General features: G+C 35.1%; 1 long non-coding RNA gene and 1 other non-coding gene across 9 annotated transcripts in view; one reads left to right on the top strand and one right to left on the bottom strand.

The window, feature by feature from the left end:
* Nucleotides 1-20,571, top strand: part of LOC144283702 (uncharacterized) — a 238,583-nt gene that overhangs the window by 26,672 nt on the left and 191,340 nt on the right. The window lies entirely within an intron of this gene.
* On the bottom strand, nucleotides 19,578-19,682 carry LOC144283839 (U6 spliceosomal RNA). The gene has a single exon (XR_013352362.1). It is a non-coding gene; the product is annotated as a U6 spliceosomal RNA (small nuclear RNA).

Here is a 20,571-nt window from a genome sequence, read left to right on the forward strand (position 1 = left end):
TCTTGTCTTTTGATAATGGTCATCCTAAGATATGTGAAATGATATTTCACTGTGCTCTTGATTATCATTTCTCTGAATATTAATGACGTTGGGTACCTTTCACATACCTGTTGGCAATTGATATGTCTTCTTTGGAAAAGTGTCTATTCAGATCCTCTACTTTTTAATTAGATGATGTTCTTTTGCTTTTGAGTTGTAAGAGGTTTTTTTACGTATTTAGATATTAACCCTTTATCAGATATATGGTTTGCAAATATTTTCTCCATTCAGTAGGTTGCCTTTTCCTTTGAATGATGGTTTCCTTTGCTGGGATAGTTTCCTTTGAAGAAGATTTCTGGTTTGAAATGATCTCATTTATTGATTTTTGTTTTTTTGTTTTGTTTTGTTTTGTTTTTGTTTTTGGCTTTCACTTCTGGTGTCAAATCCAAAAAATCACTGCCAAGATCAATGTCAAGGAGTTTACTGCTTATGTTTTCTTCTAGGAGTTTTATGGTGTCAGATCTTACATTTGCATATTTAATCCATTTTGAGTTCATTTTTTTGTATGGTGTAAGATAATGGTCCAGTTTCATTGTTTTGCATATAGCTGTTCAGTTTTCTCAACACCATTTATTGCTGAGACTGTTTTTTTCCCCACTGTATATTCCTGGCTCCTTTATCATAAATTAGTTGACAGCATATCATTTGGTTTATGTATATGCTTTCCATTCTGTTTCTTCCATCTATGTTTCTGTTTTTATGCCAATACCATAGTTCTGATTACTATAGCTTTGTAATACAGTTTCAAATCAGGAAGTATGATGCCTCCAGTTTTGTTCTCCTTTCTCAATATTGTTTTGGCTATTCAGAGTCTTTCATGGTTCAATGCAAATTTTAGGATTGTTTGTTCCATTTCTATGAAAAATGTCTACATTTAATCTGTAGATTATTTTGGCTAGGATGAATATTTTTAAAATATTAATTGTTCCAAATTATGAGCATAGAATAATACATTTCAGTTTATTTCTGTCATCTTCAATTTCTTTTACCAAGTGTTACAGTTTTCAGTGTATGATCTTTTACCTCTTTGGTTAAATTTATTTCTAGGTTTTTTATTATTTTTGATGCAATTGTAAATGAAATTGGTTTTTTATTTCTCTTTCTGATGGTTTGCTATTAGTGCATAGAAATGTAATAGGTTTTTGTGTATTGATTTTTGTGTTTCAAAATTTACTGAATCTACTTATTCTATTTTTTCTGGTGAAGTCTTCAGGGTTTTCTGTCTATAATACAATGTCATCTGCAAAGAGTGACAGTTTTACTTCTTCCATTCTCTTTGGATGATTTTTTTTTCTTTTTCTTGAATAGTATCTCTATGACTTCCGTTACTATATTGAATAAAAGTGATGAGAGTGGGTATCCTTGTCTTGTTCCTGAACTTACAGTAAAATCTTTAAGTTTTTCACTGTTTTGAGTATGATATTAGCTGTGGACTTTGTCATATATGGCCTTTATTATGCTGAGTAACATTTTCTCTCTATTCATTTTGTTGAGAGTTTTTATCATAAATAGATGCTAAATTTTGTCAAATGCTTTTTCTTCATATATTGAAATTATTGTATTTTTTATTCTCATCTTTGTTAATATGATTTATCACATGGATTAACTTGGGATGTTGAACCATTCTGCATCCCTGGAATAAATCCCACTTGATCATGTTATATTAACCTTTTGATATATTGTGAATTTGGTTTGCTAATATTTAGTTGAGTATTTTACATCTATGTTCATCAGGAATATTGGCTTTTTTTTTTTCTTGTGGTTCTTCAGGTTTTGGTATCAAGTATACTGGCCTCATAAAACATATAGAAATGTTCCCCCATCTATTTTTTGGAAGAGTTTGAGAAAAACTGGTATTAAATCTTTTTTAAATGCTTCATAGATTTCACCAGCAAAGCTGTCTGGTCCTAGGTTTTTTTAATTTTTGTTTTGTTTTGTTTTTTGTTTTGTTTAGTTTTGTTTTATTCCTAGTATCATCTCATTACTAGGAATCACTCTATTCAATTTTCTGTTTTCATAATTCAGTCTTGGTAGGTTTTATGTTCCTAGGAACTTACCTGTTTCTTCCAGCCTGTCCAATTTGTTAGCATATAATTATTCATAGAGATCTCTTATGGTCCTTTGTACTTCTGTGGTGTCAGTTATAACATCTCCTGTTTTATTTTTTATTTTATTTATTTGAGCACTCCCCCTTCTTTTCTTTGTGAGTCTAGCTAAAGGTTTGTCAATTTTGTTTATCTTTTCAGAGACCAGCTCTAGTTTTATTCATCTCTTCTATTACCTTTTTGCCTTTTTAATCTTTATTTTTTTTTCCATTCTGATCTGTTATTTCCTTTCTTCTACTGACTTTGGGCTGTTTTTTCAAGTTCCTTGAGGTGTAAATTTAGGTGGTTTATTTGAGAACTGTCTTTTTATTGATGCAGGCATTTATTGCCATGCACTTCTCTCTTAGAACTGTTTCTGCTGCTTCCTATAAGTTTTGTTATGCTGTATTTCCATTTTCATTTGTCTCAATGTATTTTGTTATTTCTCTTTTGGTTTCTTTTTTGATCCATGGGTTATTTAGTAACATGCTGTTAAGTAATTGGCTATTGGGACATATCAAAAGAACTTATCAGTATCATTTGTGAATCTTTAATGTGTGTGTGACTCTAGCTTTGAGAGAAATCAGAGTAAAGAAAGGAACGGAAGATTGACCTGTGCAGTGTTTTTAAAAGCAACACAATTGATTCTAATATACACACTTCACATTTTAAGAACTTCTGTGTGCTAAATAATTTATATTTTTCTGAATATAAAACTGTGTCCATGTAGTTGATTGAAGTTCTTATGGAAATAATGCCCTGTGGCTTCAACAGCTATTACAATAGCATCCTGATGTTTCTCTCCGATTCCAATATGTGTATGTGTCTTTTGTTCTATCCTCTAAACCCAGAGCAATAGTTTAAAAAAAACAATTATACTTATTTTATTTTATTTTATTGGGAGAAGGCAAGTGTGCATGTGTGGAGTAGGAGGAGGAGAAGAGAGAGAAGGACAGAGAATCCCCTGATTAGGCATGGAGCCTGATGTGGGACTCGATCCCATGACCCTGAGATCATGACCTGAGCCAAAATCAAGAGTCAGATGCTTAATCAACTGAGCACCCAGACACCCGCCCCCCCGCCAGAGCAATAGCTTCAAAATGCATATTTGGTAATGCCTTTGACCCTGCTTAAAAGCATATTTTCTTTCCATTATATTTAGGATAATGACCAAATTCATTAACATGGTCACTTAATGAAATAGCATTGGCTTCCATGCCTGGGCTGACTACCACACAACTCAGTTTCCTTGTTCTCTGTATTCTTCGGTACTCGCCTTCCATTCTTTAAATTCCCATCTTCCTCAGCCTTTATATGTGTAGTATCTTTTCCCTGGAATGTTTTACCTGCCCTCCTCCCTCTCATACCACACTCTTCCTCTCCATCTGATTAATATTTCCTTCTGACCTGAACTCAAACTCACCTCTTCATGGAATCAAAAGAAGAAGACATTCATTTTAACTCAAGATACTTAACCTATGCAATATCATCCATGACTATGATTTGTAATACCAGAAGTGCTCTATTTATCTTTAGGTATTATATTTCTTCTGACTGCTAGATCAATTATATTTAATTTATTTAATTAACAACTGTTTTGAGGATGTCCTATTCACCAAACATTATGGAAGTATTGGATGTACAGTGCCTACAATGATTACCACAATATATTTAGCTAATATTCATCATCTCACATAGATTAAAAAAAGAAGAAAAAGTTTTGTGTGTGTAAGAATTCTTAGAATTTACTCTCTTAACTTTTAAACGTACCATAGAGTAGTGTCAACTATAGTCATCATGTTGTACAGTATATACCTAGTACCTATCTTGAAACTGAAAGTTTGTACCTTTTCACCCAATTCTCCTTCCCCCAGACCCCCACCTCTAATAATTACAAATCTGATTGTTTTCTATCAGTCGGGTTTTTTTTTTCTTTCTTTTTTCTTTTTTTTTAGATTTCACATACAAGTAAGATCATGTAGCATTTGTTTTTGTCTTATTTCACTTAGCATAATGGCTTAAAGATTCATCCATTTTGTTGGAAATGGCAGCATTTCCTTCTACTTTGTGGCTGAATAAATACCGTGTGTGTGTATGTTTGTGTGTGTGTGTACAGTTTCTTTATCCACTCGTCTGTTGATGAATACTTACGTTGTTTCCATGTCTTGTCTGTTATAAATAATGCTTCTGTGACCATGGATTGCAGATCTCTCTTGGATATAGTGTTTTTGTTTCCTTCTGATATATTCCAGAAGTGGAATCGCTGGATAATATGGTAGTTCTATTTTTAATTTTTTTTAGGAACCTCTGTACTATTTTCCATAGTGTCTTCTCCCATTTACATTCCCATCAACAGTGCACAAAGGTTACCTTCTCTCCACATCCTCACCAGCACTTACCTCATCTTTTTTATGATAGTTATTCAACAAGCATGAGATGATATTTCATTTTGGTTTTGATTTGCATTTCCCTGATGATTAGTGATATTGGGCAAATTTTCATGTACCTGTTAACTATTTGTATATCATCTTTGGAAAAATATTCAGGACCTTTGCCCATTTTAATTAGATTATTTTTCCCATTGAGTTGTAAAAGTTTGTATTTTGGATATCAATCTCTTATCAAATAACATGATTTATAAATATTTTTATTTGTAAATAAAAATGTATTTTGTATATCAGTCTCTTATCAGATAACATGATTCACAAACATTTTCTTTCTCCATTCTGTAGGGTTTTTTTTTTTTTCATTTTATATATTTTTTAAAGATTTTATTTATTTATTTATTCATGAGAGGCAGAGACAGAGGCAGAGAGAGGAGAAGCAGGCTCCATGCACGAGCCTATGTGGGACTTGATCCCAGAACTCCGGGACCACATCCTGAGCCAAAGGAAGGCGCTCAACCACTGAGCCACCCAGGCATCCCCGATTTTTGTTTGCTTTTTGCTGTGTAGTAGCTTTTTTGTTTGGTGTAGTCTCATTTGTTTATTACTGATTTTATGGCTTGTGGTCCTCTTGCTCTAATTACTGCTATACCAACTGTGATTTTTGCCCCAAACAGAAATATGTGTTTATTTCCCTTTGTGTCCAAGTTAGTATAAAAATCTTCCTACTACTTCTTCTGAAATGTCCCTCTAATTCCATAACTAGTGTCACTGCTTCTATTCAATCCTTCTGTGTTAATTGAATTATAACTACCGAGAGGCTAAATATATAAACAGGCAATGGCCAGGCCATGTATAAAAACAGAACTCTGTGTACCACAACCTGTAGCAACCTCCCTAGGAAACCAGCTCCTTTATCTATAGCAAATAGCCCAGGAAGCCAGCCTACTACAGGTCAGATTTTTAGGAAGTCAGAACACAGTTTCTAGTAACAGTTCAGGGGCTAAACAATAACCTCTATAATAACTGGCCCCAAATAGGTAAGATCTGGTTAATTGATGCTTTTCTAATTTCTATCCCTGCTTCTGACTTAGGACCAAACAGAGAAAGACAAACATGAACCTTAAACCAATCACACAGGATTCCTTGCTTCCAGTTAAAACACGTTCCATTTCCCCATGCCAATAGCCTTTAGTAAGGGCATAACTGAAGCTTCCCTTTTTTCCACTGCCCATCCATCTGCCTATCTTTGAGGCTGTGCCAAAGTACAGGTGACAGTGGCTGATTCCCTGGTTGTTGACAAGCTCTGAATAAATAGCCATGGCTTGTTCTCATTTGGTTGCTCTTCACTTATTTCCACACAATGAAGTCCTGACAAGTTTGCCCAGAGTCTGGATACTTCCAAAAACTTCATGCAACAAATAGAGTGATATTCCAAAACTCGGAATCTGTATTGTTATTGATCTGAATATTTTTCAGCGGCTCCTCACTGCCTTGGGCGGGGATCAAACTAAAATTCTTAAGCTGAGCTCACGAGGCCCCAGTCTCAACTCTTACCATTCTCTCAAGTAAAACACCTTGCTGATCTCATGATATGCCAAACACTATCATTCCTCCAATTGTTTTAACAATCTGGTGTAATTTCTTTTAATGAGTTTTCTACTTATCCACCTGTGAACTCCACTTTTATCCTTTTTGACTGGTTAACTATCTTCTCCTTAAAGAATCTTGTGCTACCTTCAAATCTTATTAATTTTTTTTCTCTTCTATATTCTGATAGTAACCTATCACTTGCATTGCTCTCCATACTTTCCTGTTTTAACTTCCATTTTCCCTGTCTCTTGTTGCCCTGGGACTGTACTTCCTCGTCGAATACTAGTGATAACCTTTGCCTCAGATTCTGTTTCCTAGAGATCAAGGTCTAGGGTGAATATAAACATTAGCCTGCGAGAGGAGCTGATAATATAAATAAATGAAAAATGTTGTGTGTAACCAATAGTAACAGAAATCTTGTCTTTGTCAACATGGAGATTTGAGCTGCTTTATGTTGTTACATAAAAATTCAATAAGATGCTAAAGTTAAAATCCTAAGAATTTGTATATGTACTTATTATCCTATGGCTTACCTATGCTAAAGAGTGAAAAAAAATCTCAATAGATGTCTGCTAAGAAAAGTAAAGCTAGCAATGTGTTTATATTAACTGCCCAATGTAGAGGTCAATTTTATACCAAATATATTTGGATTGGGTTCAAAGGATAGAAAACTCAGTGATCCCTGATCTGGTGAGCCATGTTAGGGGCTAGACCAGGTCTGAGAATGTAAGCCGTGTGCATATCTCACTTTCCATTTGCCCTTTCCTGTGTTAGTCCTTGAGAACCTCTGACTCAAAGGCTTGGAGGAAAAGCATGAACAAAAGATATAATCAAATACAGAAAAGCAGACATTTGCTGCAATTGATGCCTGACAAAGCTGTAAACCGAACGTGAACATTGAAGACATATGCTTGCCACAGTAGGAGTAAATAGGCCTGCTACTGCAGAGCCCATGAAGGCAGGGATCCTGTGGAGTCTTTTGAAAATTCTATATAGTAAGGGAGGTGTTTGTTGCATCCAAATATGTGCACTGCTTGATTTTTATATATTTTTTTTAAATAGAAAACCATCATCTGTATAAGAGTAGGCTGTTTATCAATATGGGTACTCTGGAGGCACCTTAATCTACTTGAAAATAACATTAAATTTTACATCAGGGGCAGCCCTGGTGGCCCAGTGGTTTGGCACCACCTTCAGCCTAGGGTATGATGCTGGGGTCCCAGGATAGAGTCCCACGTGGGGCTCCCTGCATGGAGCCTGTTTCTCCCTCTGCCTGTCTCTCTGCTTCTCTGTCTCTCTGTGCCTCTCATGAATAAATAAATAAAATCTTTTAAAAAAATTACATCATACAATGTTTCAAAAGTATCTCTGTACATGGAGGAAAGTTGCAGTTTGGTAGTCCTAGCTTCATGGGTCAGGTAGGAAGAACTTAACTGAAGTGTGGGTAAGGGGCTGTGCATGGTTGGTAGAGTTCTCCCTGTTATCAATATGAAGTAGGACAAGAGGAAAGAAGAAACAAGGTTTGATTGCTAGAATGCTAATTAAACTTCAAAGTGGGTAGTAAACTTTTAGCTCTTTAAGGCACTGATCCATGGGATTCTAAGCCATTTTTCAAAGTGAAAAAAAAAATCTAAGAGCTTCTTCTATACAAAATTTAGAATGGTAATTCCAATTCAGTGTTTCCACTTACAGTACTAGTGTCTTTTTAAAATATATTTGAGAGACCAATGGGGCTTTTAAAATTATTTATTTATTTTTACAACTCCCAATAACATGAAATCTAAAGCCCTATTAGGTGAGAGAAAGTAAGAAGGTGTACAGCAAGTATTAAAATGAGTGATGAATATCCATATGCTCATTTTGAAAAAGACCATTTGCTTAGTCTGTCATGGGTCACAGAAATTGGTAGCAAGTTCACGGTTAGTTGCTTCACTAACACAGGTTCTTATGAAGACCTTAATGGGAGGATTTTTAGAATTTGCTCCTGTAAGTCATTTTGTAAGAAACCTAGTAAAGGTACAATATCTGAACAAAAAAATCTCCAGAAATTAGCTGAATGTCAATGGTTTAAAATGATAATAATAATAAAATTCTTTACATATGTTTTTAAAAGCAAAGAGCTTTTTGGTTTTCTGTAACTATTCTTATTTAAACCTCTAATTAAAAGTGATTTTATAAGAAGAAAAAATTAATTATAAAAATATTTTCTTCTACATAAGGTCATGTTTAGGGCCAATCACCATGCCAAATTCTTAACTTACATAGTCACATTAAATTCTTAAAACAACTGTATGGAAAAGGTACATTCCATTTTAAAGATAAGAAAAATGAGATTCATATCCTTGTTATAACAGCTACTAATTAGCAAATGGGAAATTAAGAGATGTTTGATTACAGAAGCTTGTTTTTCACATCACCATTATAAGACCTATTTTCCCATTACAGGATTTATATACTTTACCTGTTCAAGATGTCAGCAGGCAGGTACTAAGGATGGGAGAAAGTACCCTCTCAGGCTAGCAGAGCTCTAATGAATTAAATCTTCTCAAAACTAGAAATCAAACAAGATTTTTAATTGGCACATCAAGTCATTCAATTTAAAAAAGAATTATTGGTCATCTGTTGTGTCCCTGCATCAATTCAACAATATACCATTGTTCAACATAACCAAGTATGCTTTATTAAATGGATAGAAGGTGTTAAAAATTAGAAAAAAATGCATTACTAACTTTATTTTTTTTATAAAATAGGGCGAGTGATTGACAGACGAATTGTTTAATCATTTATTGAGTTATTGCAGATTTTTTGATAGTTTTTTTTTAATTTTTATTTATTTATGATAGTCACAGAGAGAGAGAGAGGCAGAGACATAGGCAGAGGGAGAAGCACGCTCCAGGCACCGGGAGCCCGACGTGGGATTCGATCCCGGGTCTCCAGGATCAGCCCTGGGCCAAAGGCAGGAGCCAAACCGCTGCACCACCCAGGGATCCCTGCAGATTTTTTGGTAGGACAATTATATGCAAAACATTGAATTGAATATTATGCTATCCATAAAAAAAATTACACAGTTGACCCTCCAAAATCATATTATTTCTACAGGGCATTTTATTCCAAGTATAGATACAGGGTAAAGAATAATTTGTAATTCATTTCAAAAAGGCTATTTAAGGACTGTGACTGGAATGATTTAATGAGAATAATCACAGAAATCAACAATGGACAGAGAGGGGCATCAGGATAAACTATGGTCAAGTGAACAACAAGAATAAAATATTGAGCTTGAGAAGTGACAATAACTTTAAAAATAAAAGGATACTGGCTGAAAGTGGGTAGAGAAATGTTTGGCCTACAATTTGTTCAATTTATCAGAAAAAGATATTGTTATATCCAAATCTTGAAGGAAAAAAGTACATATCCCTAGAATCATATGTTCAGTTATGCTGTCATTTATATGATGAGAACCAAAAATCTTCTCAGAACTAAAAATTTTGGACAGAATCATCTTCAAGTACAAGGAACTATTTTAAAAATAAGAGCTTACTAAACTTTTAGAATATTTACACTAAAGAGACATAATAAAAGCTTATTTTTGTCACTTAAGTAATATTTAATTGCACTGTAATCATGGTAACCCCTGTAGTAGGAGGGGGTATATAAAGATAACCAAGATTCCATTTTTTTTCCATAAAGATCTTAAGAAAAATAATGCAGTAGCAAGTAATACTTTTATTTGGAAGATCAAATAAGAATATAGACAACTAGAAAGTCCTTCTCTTTGCTTTAAAAGAAGGTGCTATATTTTGAAGCATTTGGGCAGAGATTTCTTACAAAACAAGTAGTTTTATTTCTCTACTTGATGGCAGCCCTTTAGGGTAGACTTAAGATGTATTGTAGGGAGTAATCTAAGTTCTTTCAGGAAAGTCCCCCCACCTCCGCAAAAAAAAAAAAAAAAAAAATTAATAACTTTGTAAATTTCACAGAAATTTAATTGTATTTCTCTGTTTTACTAAATAAACTGTTTGCCTCGCCCATCCTTTGCCATCCTCCCCCATACTTAGGGGCGTTCCTAGTGATTTGGCAATTTGTTCATAATAGGAAGAATAATATATAATCAAAACTTGATTTCATGCCTGATTTGATTATAGGGTAGTGATTAAACTAGTGCTAGAGAATTCTTTTTAATTCAGTGATTAGGAGAAGGGTGTTTTTTCTATACATCTTTGAGAGACCAATCACCGTAAGACACACTCCCTGTCCTTAATGATGGGGAGATCTGAATCAGGCATTAACTAATGTATTCATTCTTTTAAATATAAATTTATTAACAGGCTTTTAGGTTTTCCTCAGACATTGGGACTTCAGGTCCCTGGGCAAATGAAAGTGAAGCGATCTCCTTGTCTTCTGAGTTTAATGACATTTATTACTTCAGAGTCTTGACAAGTCCCATTATTACATTTCATTTTTTGAAAAGTGGCAGTGTGCGAAGCCTAATACCTGACATAGCATTATATATCTTGTCCAGTAGGTTTACAAGTTAATTCATTAAGCCAAATCATTTTCATTAGAACACTGGCTTCATGTGTTACTACCAGCACTAAAATAAATCATTTTATTCTGTCCATTATGGTAAGTGATACATCTGATACATTTATTAAGTTAAAGTGTTCTCTCAAATTCTCATGTTCAATTATTCTTGTCACCACTCACTGTGCTGATGCTTCCCTGAGGAATCATTACCTATAAGGATAAATTCCAACTCTGTTTTCTGATATGTATGTTCCTCCACAGTTTGGCCACAGCCCACTGTTTCAACCTCATCCCCTACTGTCCTGCACCCAGATCTTCAAAGGCAACCAGGCTGCCCTTTTCACAGGGACCCTAAAGCCTGCATAATATTTCTCCCTCCAACTAGAGGCTTCACTCCTCTTTGTTTAGGCAAACTCAACCCTTCCTTTGAGATCAAATCAAACCCACCTCTTTCTGCTTCTTATCTGTACCTCTCTTTTGCGAATTTCAATATATTCTGATGACAGCCCCTTTGCTGCTGTCCTTACAGTGCGCTTGACAGGTATCATATGCTCACGTCTCAGGTGACAACTCCTTGAAATTGTAGTTTGTTATTTATATATTGTATAATTATATAAACTGCTCTGTTACCTTTTTCCCTAACCACCCAACATTTCCCACCCAATGCATAGAGAACAATGTTCACATTAAAAATGTCTCAGGATTTGCATATCATATTATGCCTGGAGTGGAGAGGAGGGGCAAAGCATCTCTAGCAAAGGCACTTTTAGTAAATTAGCTCTAAGTTCCTGCTTTGCATATTGGTGGTCACTCTTCTTATTTCTTTGAATCTACTAAGGAAAATGCATGCCTTAAATCAATGCCCAGAAATCAGTGGCATTTCTATACACTAACAATGAGACTGAAGAAAGAGAAATTAAGGAGTCAATCCTGTTTACAGTTGCACCCAAAAGCATAAGATACCTAGGAATAAACCTAACCAAAGAGGTAAAGGATCTATACCCTAAAAACTATAGAAGACTTCTGAAAGAAATTGAGGAAGACACAAAGAGATGGACAAATATTCCATGCTCGTGGATTGGCAGAATTAATATTGTGAAAATGTCAATGTTACCCAGGGCAATTTACATGCTTAATGCAATCCTTATCAAAATACCATGGACTTTCTTCAGAAAATTAGAACAAATTATTTTAAGATTTGTGTGGAATCAGAAAAGACCCCAAATAGCCAGGGGAATTTTAAAAAAGAAAACCATATCTGGGGGCATCACAATGCCAGATTTCAGGTTGTACTACAAAGCTGTGGTCATCAAGACAGTGTGGTACTGGCACAAAAACAGACACATAGATCAATGGAACAGAATAGAGAACCCAGAAGTAGACCCTGAACTTTATGGTCAACTAATATTGGATAAAGGAGGAAAGACTATTCACTGGAAGAAAAACAGTCTCTTCAACAAATGTTGCTGGGAAAATTGAACATCCACATGCAGAAGAATGAAACTAGACCACTCTCTTGCAGCAGACACAAAGATGAACTCAAAATGGATGAAAGATCTAAATGTGAGACAAGATTCCATCAAAATCCTAGAGGAGAACACAGGCAACACCCTTTTTGAACTCGGCCACAGTAACTTCTTGCAAGATTCATCCATGAAGGCAAAAGAAACAAAAGCAAAAATGAACTATTGGGACTTCATCAAGATAAGAAGCTTTTGCACAGCAAAGGATACAGTCAACAAAACTCAAAGACAACCTACAGAATGGGAGAAGATATTTGCAAATGACCTATCAGATAAAGGGTTAGTTTTCAAGATCTATAAAGAACTTCTTAAACTCAACACCAAAGAAACAAACAATCCAATCATGAAATGGGCAAAAGACATGAAGAGAAATCTCACAGAGGAAGACATAGACATGGCCAACAAGCACATGAGGAAATGCTCCACATCACTTGCCATCACGGAAATACAAATCAAAACCACAGTGAGATACCACCTCACCCCAGTGAGAATGGGGAAAATTAACTAGGCAGGAAACCACAAGTGTTGGAGAGGATGTGGAAAAAGGGGAACCCTCTTACACTGTTGGTGGGAACGTGAACTGGTGCAACCACTCTGGAAAACTGTGTGGAGGTTCCTCAAAGAGTTAAAAATAGACCTGCCCTACGACCCAGCAATTGCACTGTTGGGGATTTACCCCAAAGATACAGATGCAGTGAAACACCAGAGCACCTGCACCCCGATGTTTCTAGCAGCAATGTCCACAATAGCCAAACTGTGGAAGGAGCCTCGGTGTCCAAAGAAAGATGAGTGGATAAAGAAGATGTGGTTTATGTATACAATGGAATATTACTCAGCCATTAGAAACGACAAATACCCACCATTTGCTTCAACGTGGATGGAACTGGAGGGTATTATGCTGAGTGAAGTAAGTCAGTCGGAGAAGGACAAACATTATATGTTCTCATTCATTAGGGGAATATAAATAATAGTGAAAGGGAATATAAGGGAAGGGTGAAGAAATGTGTGGGAAATATCAGAAAGGGAGACAGAGCATGCAGACTCCTAACTCTGGGAAACGAACTAGGGGTGGTGGAAGGGGAGGAGGGCGGGGGGTGGGGGTGAATGGGTGACAGGCCTGAGGGGGGCACTTGACGGGATGAGCACTGGACGTTATTCTGTATGTTGGTAAATTGAACACCAATAAAAAATAAATGTATTTAAAAAAAGAAAGAAAATGCATGCCTTAGACCATAGATGCTCCCAGCTACATTTTCTATAATTAATGAGTAATGCTACTGGAAGAAGTGATATTTATTGAATCTCTAGCATGTGTGAGGAATTCTATAAACCCCAATTTCCAATTCAACTTTATCTCTGTGTGTGGTATATATTCCTTAAATCTTTTGAACTTTACTTTTTGGATGCATTAAACTATCACTATGCATTATACTATCACTAGTACACTTTTTTGGGGGGGGCACTAGAGTGCAAAAAATGTTAAATTAGAAAATATTAACTGGAAGCCACAGTAAACAACAGAGACTCCACATCTTACTGAATTTAAGATAACTGAATCTAGCATTCATGGCCTAAGTGTTGGTGGTATGGTGTAAGAAAATTTTTGACCAATAATAGGTACAACAGTTTTGTTTACTAGCTCTCATTGGCTGAGAACATAAGACAGGAATAAAATGTATATTAATAGCTTAAACAGATTGGTACACATATATGTAATATACATATATGAATATACTTACACATACATATATATTAAATATTTCCCAGAAGAATAGCAATGTAATAAAAAAAGTTCCCCCAGGATGCTGAAAAAATTGGTTATGATTATGTTAAATATTAAAACCACAAAATAAGAGTAAATATGTCTGAATAATTAGTTCAGTTATATAAAACAGATGTTTCATAACTTCAATGATTTTCATGAACATTCAAAAAATCATAATAATACTTATTAATTCATTGTAATTTTTTAGTCTCCAAGGATCCAAAAACTCAATCCTGGATATAGATGCTAACAATATTGAAAAAAAAAGAGATGTGGCATTAAGTAAATATAATGTTGACTCCTAAACTTACATACTATGTGAAATGTTATGATAATTTTTTTTTTTAAGATTTTATTCACTCATTCACGAGAGACACAGAATGAGAGAGAGAGGCAGAGTCACAGGCAGAGGAAGAAGCAGGCCCCATGCAGGGAGCCCGATGTGGGCCTGGATCCTGAGACTCCAGGATCCACCCTGGGCCAAAGGCAGCGTTAAACCGCTGAGCCACCCGGGCTGCCCTGCCCTATGATAATTTTTTAATGTGTGAATTTTGCTAAGCTACGGTCCCTGGTTAGTCAGTCAAACACTAATGTAGGTGTTGCTGTGAAGGTGTTTAATCAAAGATGCGATTAAAATCTACGATTAGTTGATTTTAAGTAAAAAAGATTTTTCCCAGATAATCTGAATGGGCTGGTTTAATCATTTGAAATGCCTTAAGATCAGAGCTGAGGCTTCCCTGATGAAGAAGAAATTGCATCTATGGACAGTAGTTTCAGCCATAGCCAGCAGGGTTCCAGCCTGCCTTTCCTGACCCTGCCTCATGTAATTCCGCCTTTTCTCAACCAACCTCCACAATCCTTCAAAGGAATTCCCTCCAATAGACCTCTTAATTTGTAACTACTGCTGGTCTGTTTCTATACCTGAAGCTTGACTCTCTGAAATATCCACACTCAGTTTGTGTGCACAAATATGTATGTGTATATATATATATATATATATATATATATATATATATATATTCAGATTCAGATATATTAGTAGAGTGGGCAAATAATCTATCCTCCCCAATAAGTTGACTTTTTTTTTTTTTTTAATGCTGAGAACAAACAAGTGGCCAACAATCAGCTAGGTGAAGGAGAAGGGCTGGACAGAGTGTTGGAAGCATATGAAACATCCTAGAGATCAGTATGAGTAGCTGCTGTCTAGGAACATGAGATGAATATGGAGCCAAGAGTACAAGTTGCAGAGGAGCAAGAAACTACACTGGTACTGGCCAGGTCCCACTGAATTTAGCCTTCCTGAAAGATTTGTATTTTAACTCAGATTAATGTACTTAAATCCTGAAACTACCCTTCTAGGGTCCGTGACCTTGGTCAAGTGCCTCGGCTTTGGTTTATCAGAACGTTATTAGTTTTGCCTTCAGTATTAACTTTCCCTCCAATACTTTTTTAAAAGTACCTAAGGAAGTGACCTGTTCTTCTAAAGGCCTGCACATAGTAGGTACAACCAGGAAAGCTGGTTGGTTGGTGAGTGTCCAGGGCTTTGTAGCGAAGGAGGACAGCATCTCAGGCTTATTATTCAGCATGGCCACAAAAGCTGGCTTAGACCTGTGCCTACCACCTCGTACTGGCAGCTGAGAACACTGCCAAGGCCATTATCAGGATAGAAAATTCCCCTTTCCAAATTCTTGAAACCTGTAACCCAAGGTGGCACCTGATGTGAACTGTTAAGACCTACTCTTAAGTTTCAAATATACAGTACAATATTAATTATAATCACCATATGGCACATTGCATCCCCTTGACTTATTTATTTTATAATTGGAAATTTGTACCTTTAGATCCTCTTCACCCATTTTGCCCACCGTCTACTTCCCACTCTCTACATCTGGCAACCACTATTCTCTCTCTATGAGCTCGGGTTTTGCTTTGTTTTGTTTCATTTCTCAGACTCCATATATAAGTGAGATCAAAAGGTATTTGTCTTTATCTTTCAGACTCATTTCAGCTCACATAATACCCTTGAGGTCCATCCATGTTGTCACAAGTGGCAAAATTTCCTTCTTTTTATGGCTGAGTAATATTCTATTTACCTTATCTATTAATCTGTTGATGGACACTTACTGTATTCCCATGTCTTGGCCACTATAAATAATCCTTTAGTGAACATGGAGGTGAAGATAACTTTTCAAGTTAGTGTTTTTATTTTCTTCTGATAAATACCCAGAGGTGGACTTTCTGGATCATATGGTAGTTATTTTTCTCATCATTCTCTGATGTTCTGTATTCTTATTATGGTTTATAAAACCTCTGAAAATAGAACAGTAGTCTCAATTTGGTTTCTCAAAATAGTATTTTTGTTACAAGGTCTTAACTTTAAAAAAAATCAATAATCTTTTTCTTTTCTGATCTTTATAAATATACTACCCAGTTGCTGCACATAGATCTCGCCATGTCCTATCTTAAACTGTCATTTTCCATATAGAAAGGTGCCCACGTCAAAAAAAAAAAAAAAAAGAAAGGTGCCCACGTCCAAATATGACATCTTTCTGTAGATCTATTCTGCTATTGATCTGCTCTCTCAGAATATTCAGCAGATTATGGGGTGTGGTATGTATGTATGTGTGTAGTATTTAATTTTAGCTCCACTAGAGTTAACATCTAATGTAATATTAATTTCAAGTGAATAATATAGTGACTTTACAATTATGTGTGTTATCAAGTACTCATTACCCTATTAATCTCCTTTACCTATTTCAGTCATCCCCCCTCCTACCTCCCGTCCCTCTGGTAACCATCAGTTTGTTCTCTGTGTTAAGAGTCTATTTGGAGCAGGGGGTGCCTGGATGGTTCAGTTGGTTGAGTGGCCAACTCTTGTTTTGGCTCGGGTCATGATCTCAGGTCACGGGACTAAGCCCTGTGTCAGGTTCAACACTCATCATGGAGTCTGCTTGAGATTCTCTCCCTCTGCCCCTCTCCCAATTTGCATACTCTCTCTCTCTCAAATAAATAAATCTATTTTTTTCATAAAAAAGTCTGTTTGGCTTGTCTCCTTTTTTCCTTTGTTTTTTGTTCCATTTGTTTTGTTTCTTAAATTCCATATATAAGTGAAATCTTAAAGTATTTGTCTTTCTTTGACTTATTTCACTTAACATAATACTCTCTAGCTCCATCCATATATTACGAATAGCAAGATTTCATCCTTCTTAATGGCTGAGTAATATTTCATGCTATTGAGGACATTTAGGGTGCTTCCATAATTTTGCAACTGTAAATAATGCTGCAATAAATATAAAGATATACACATCTTTTTGAGTTAGTGTTTTCATATTATGGGGGTAGATACACAGTAGTAGAATTACTAGATCATATGGTAATTCTATTTTTAATTTTTTGAGGAAGATCCATACTATTTTCCACAGTAGATGCACCAATTTGCATTCCCACCAACAGTGTACATGGGTTCCTTTTTTCCCACAACCTTGCCAACATTTATTTCTTTTGGTTTTGATGTTAGTCATTCTAAAAGATGTGAGATGATATTTCACTGTAGTTTTGATTTGCTATACCCTGGTGATGAGTGATAGTGAGCATCTTTTCATATGTCTACTGGCCATGTGTATGTCTTCTTGGGAGAAATTTCTGTTCATGTCTTCCACCCATTTTTCAATTGAATTATTTTTTTTTTTTCATTTTGGTGTTGTATAAGTTCTTTATATATTATGGATACTAACATTTATTGGATTTTTCATTTACAAATACCTTCTCCCATTTGGTCAGCTGTCTTTTTGTTGTGTTGATTTCTTCCTTTGCTGTGCAGAAAGTTTTTATTTTGATGTAGTCTCAATAGTTTATTTTTGCTTTTGCTTCCCTTCCCTAAGGAGATTTATCTAGAAAAATGTCACTATGGATGATGTCAGAGAATTTACTGCCTGTGCTATCTTCTACAAATTTTGTGGTTTCAGGTCTCACATTTAGGTACTTAATCCATTTTAAGTTTATTTTTCCATATGGTGAAAGAAAGTGGTCTGGTTCATCCTTTTGCATGTAGCTATCCAGTTTTCCCAATACCATTTGTTGGAAAAACTGTCTTTTTCCCACTGCATATTCTTGTCTCCTTTGTCAAAGATGAATCGACCATATAATTTTGGGCTTATTTCTGAGCTCTCTATTCTGTTCCATTGATTTTTGTGTCTATGTTTGTGCCAATACCATACTGTTTCAATTACCACAGTTTTGTAGTATATCTGGAAATCTGGGATTGTCATACCTCCAGTTTTGTTCTTCTTTTCAAGAACGCTTTGGCTATTACAGGCTTTTGTGATCATATACAAATTTTAGCATTTTCTCCTCAGGTTCTGTGAAAAATGATGTTGGTATTTTAATAGGGATTAAATTAAATATGTAGATTGTTTTAGGTAGAATAGACATTTTAACAATATTTACTCTTCCAATCCATGAGCATGGAATACCTTTCCATTTGTTTGTGTTATCTTCAATTTCTTTTATTAATGTTTAATACTTATCAGAGTATACGTCGTTCACCTCCTTAGTTAAGTTTATTCCCAGATATTTTATTCTTTTTGGTGCAATGGTAAGTGGAATTGTTTTCTTAATTTCTCTTTCTGCTACTTCATTATTAGTGTACAGAAATGCAACTCATTTTTGAGTATTAACTTCTTACTTTGCAACTTTGCTGAATTCATATATAAGTTCTGATAGCTTTTTGGTGGAGATTTTAGGGTTTTCCATGTATAGTATCATGTAATTCAGTATATAGTGAAAGTGTTATTTCTTCCATAACAACTTAAATGTCTTATTTATTTTTCTAGTCTTATTGCTGTGGCTAGGACTTCTGGTACTATGTTGAATAAAAGTGGTAAAAGTGGACAACCTTGTCTTATTTCTGATCTTAGGGGAAAAGTTCTGAGTTTTTCACCATTGATGTTACTTATGGGTTTTTTTCATATATGTCTTTATTAAGTTGAGATGAATCCTTCTAAATCTACTTTGTGGGGATTATTATCATGTATGGATGTTGTACTTTGTCAAATGCATTTTCTGCATCTATAGTAATGATCATAGTGTTTTTATCCTTTTTCTTATTGTTGTTATGTATCACATCAATTGATTTGTGAATATTGAGCCACCTTGCATCCCAGGAATAAATCCCACTTGATTGTGGTAAATAATTTTTTTAATGTATTAGTGGATCCAGTTTGCTAATATTTTTTTGAGGATTTCTGCATCTATTATTCATCAGAGATACTGGCCTGTAGTTCTCTCTCTCTCTCTCTCTCTTTCTCATCTGACTAAAGATTTACCAAAGGACCACATCTTGGTTTCTTCATCTGTTCTATTGTTTCCTTAGTTTCTAGTTTACTTATTTCTACTCTAATCTTTATTATTTCCTTCCACTTATTGGTTTTGGGGTTTATTTGATCCTTTGCTAGTCTTTTAGGTATAAGGTTAGGTTGTTTATTGGAAATTTTTCTTGCTTTTTGAGATAGGCTTGCTTTGCTATATTCTTCCCTCTAAGATCTACTTTTGCTGCATCTGAAAGATGTTGACCATTGTGTTTTCATTTGATTTCTTGGTTGACTCATTCATTGTTTACTATTATTTAACCTCCACATATATGTGTTATTTCCAGATTTTTTCTTGTAGTTGATTTCTAGTTTCATAGCATTGTGTCATCCCTGTGTTGGGGCCATGCTAATATTCTCTGTGTCATCACAGTTAGTATATGTGCCACCAAAGCAAGTACTCCAGTTTCATAGTATTGGGATTGGAAGAGATGCATGGTATGACTTTAGTCTTTTTTTAATTCATTGGGGCCTGTTTTGTGACCTAATGTGTTCTACTCTAGAGAATATTCCATGTGCCCTTGAGAAGATTGTGTATTCTGTTGTTTTAGGAGGGAATGTTCTGAATATACTGTTAGATCCATCTGGTCCAATGTGTCATTCAAAGCCACCATTCTTTGTGGGTTTTTTTTACATATTTATTTTTATTACACTTTTACATATTTATTCCAGTTAGTTAACATACAGTGCAATATTACTTTCAGGTGTACAATACAATGAGCCAGCACTTCCATACAACACCCAGTGCTCATCACAAGTACACCCCTTAATCCCCATCACCTATTTGGCCCATTATTCCACCCACCTCCCCTCTGGTAACCATCAGTTTGTTCTCTATAGTTAAGTATATATTTCTTGGTTTGTGTCTCTTTCTCTTTTTTTCCCCCTTTGTTCATTTGTTTTGTTTCTTAAATGAAATCATATGGTATTTACCTTTCTCTGAATGATTCATTTTGTTTAGCATAATACTTTCTAGCTCCACCCATGCTGTTGCAAATGGTAAGGTTTCATTCTTTTTTATGGCTGAGTAATATTCTATTATATATCTGTAGACAATAGATAGATCATATCTTCTTTATCCTTCACATTCTTTTACTTTGTGACTCCTTTGATTTTTATAGATATAATTATTTTACTACTTTTGTGCTTCTTACTTTTCTTGCTCCTATTTATGGTCTTTTTTTCCCCTTCAAAGAGTCTCCTTTAACATTTCTTATAAGGTTGGTTTAGTAGTCATGAATTCATTTAACTTTGTCTGGGAAACTTAATTTCTCCTATTCTGAATGATGG

Source organism: Canis aureus, chromosome 14, assembly GCF_053574225.1.
Source record: "Canis aureus isolate CA01 chromosome 14, VMU_Caureus_v.1.0, whole genome shotgun sequence".
NCBI lineage: Eukaryota > Metazoa > Chordata > Mammalia > Carnivora > Canidae > Canis > Canis aureus.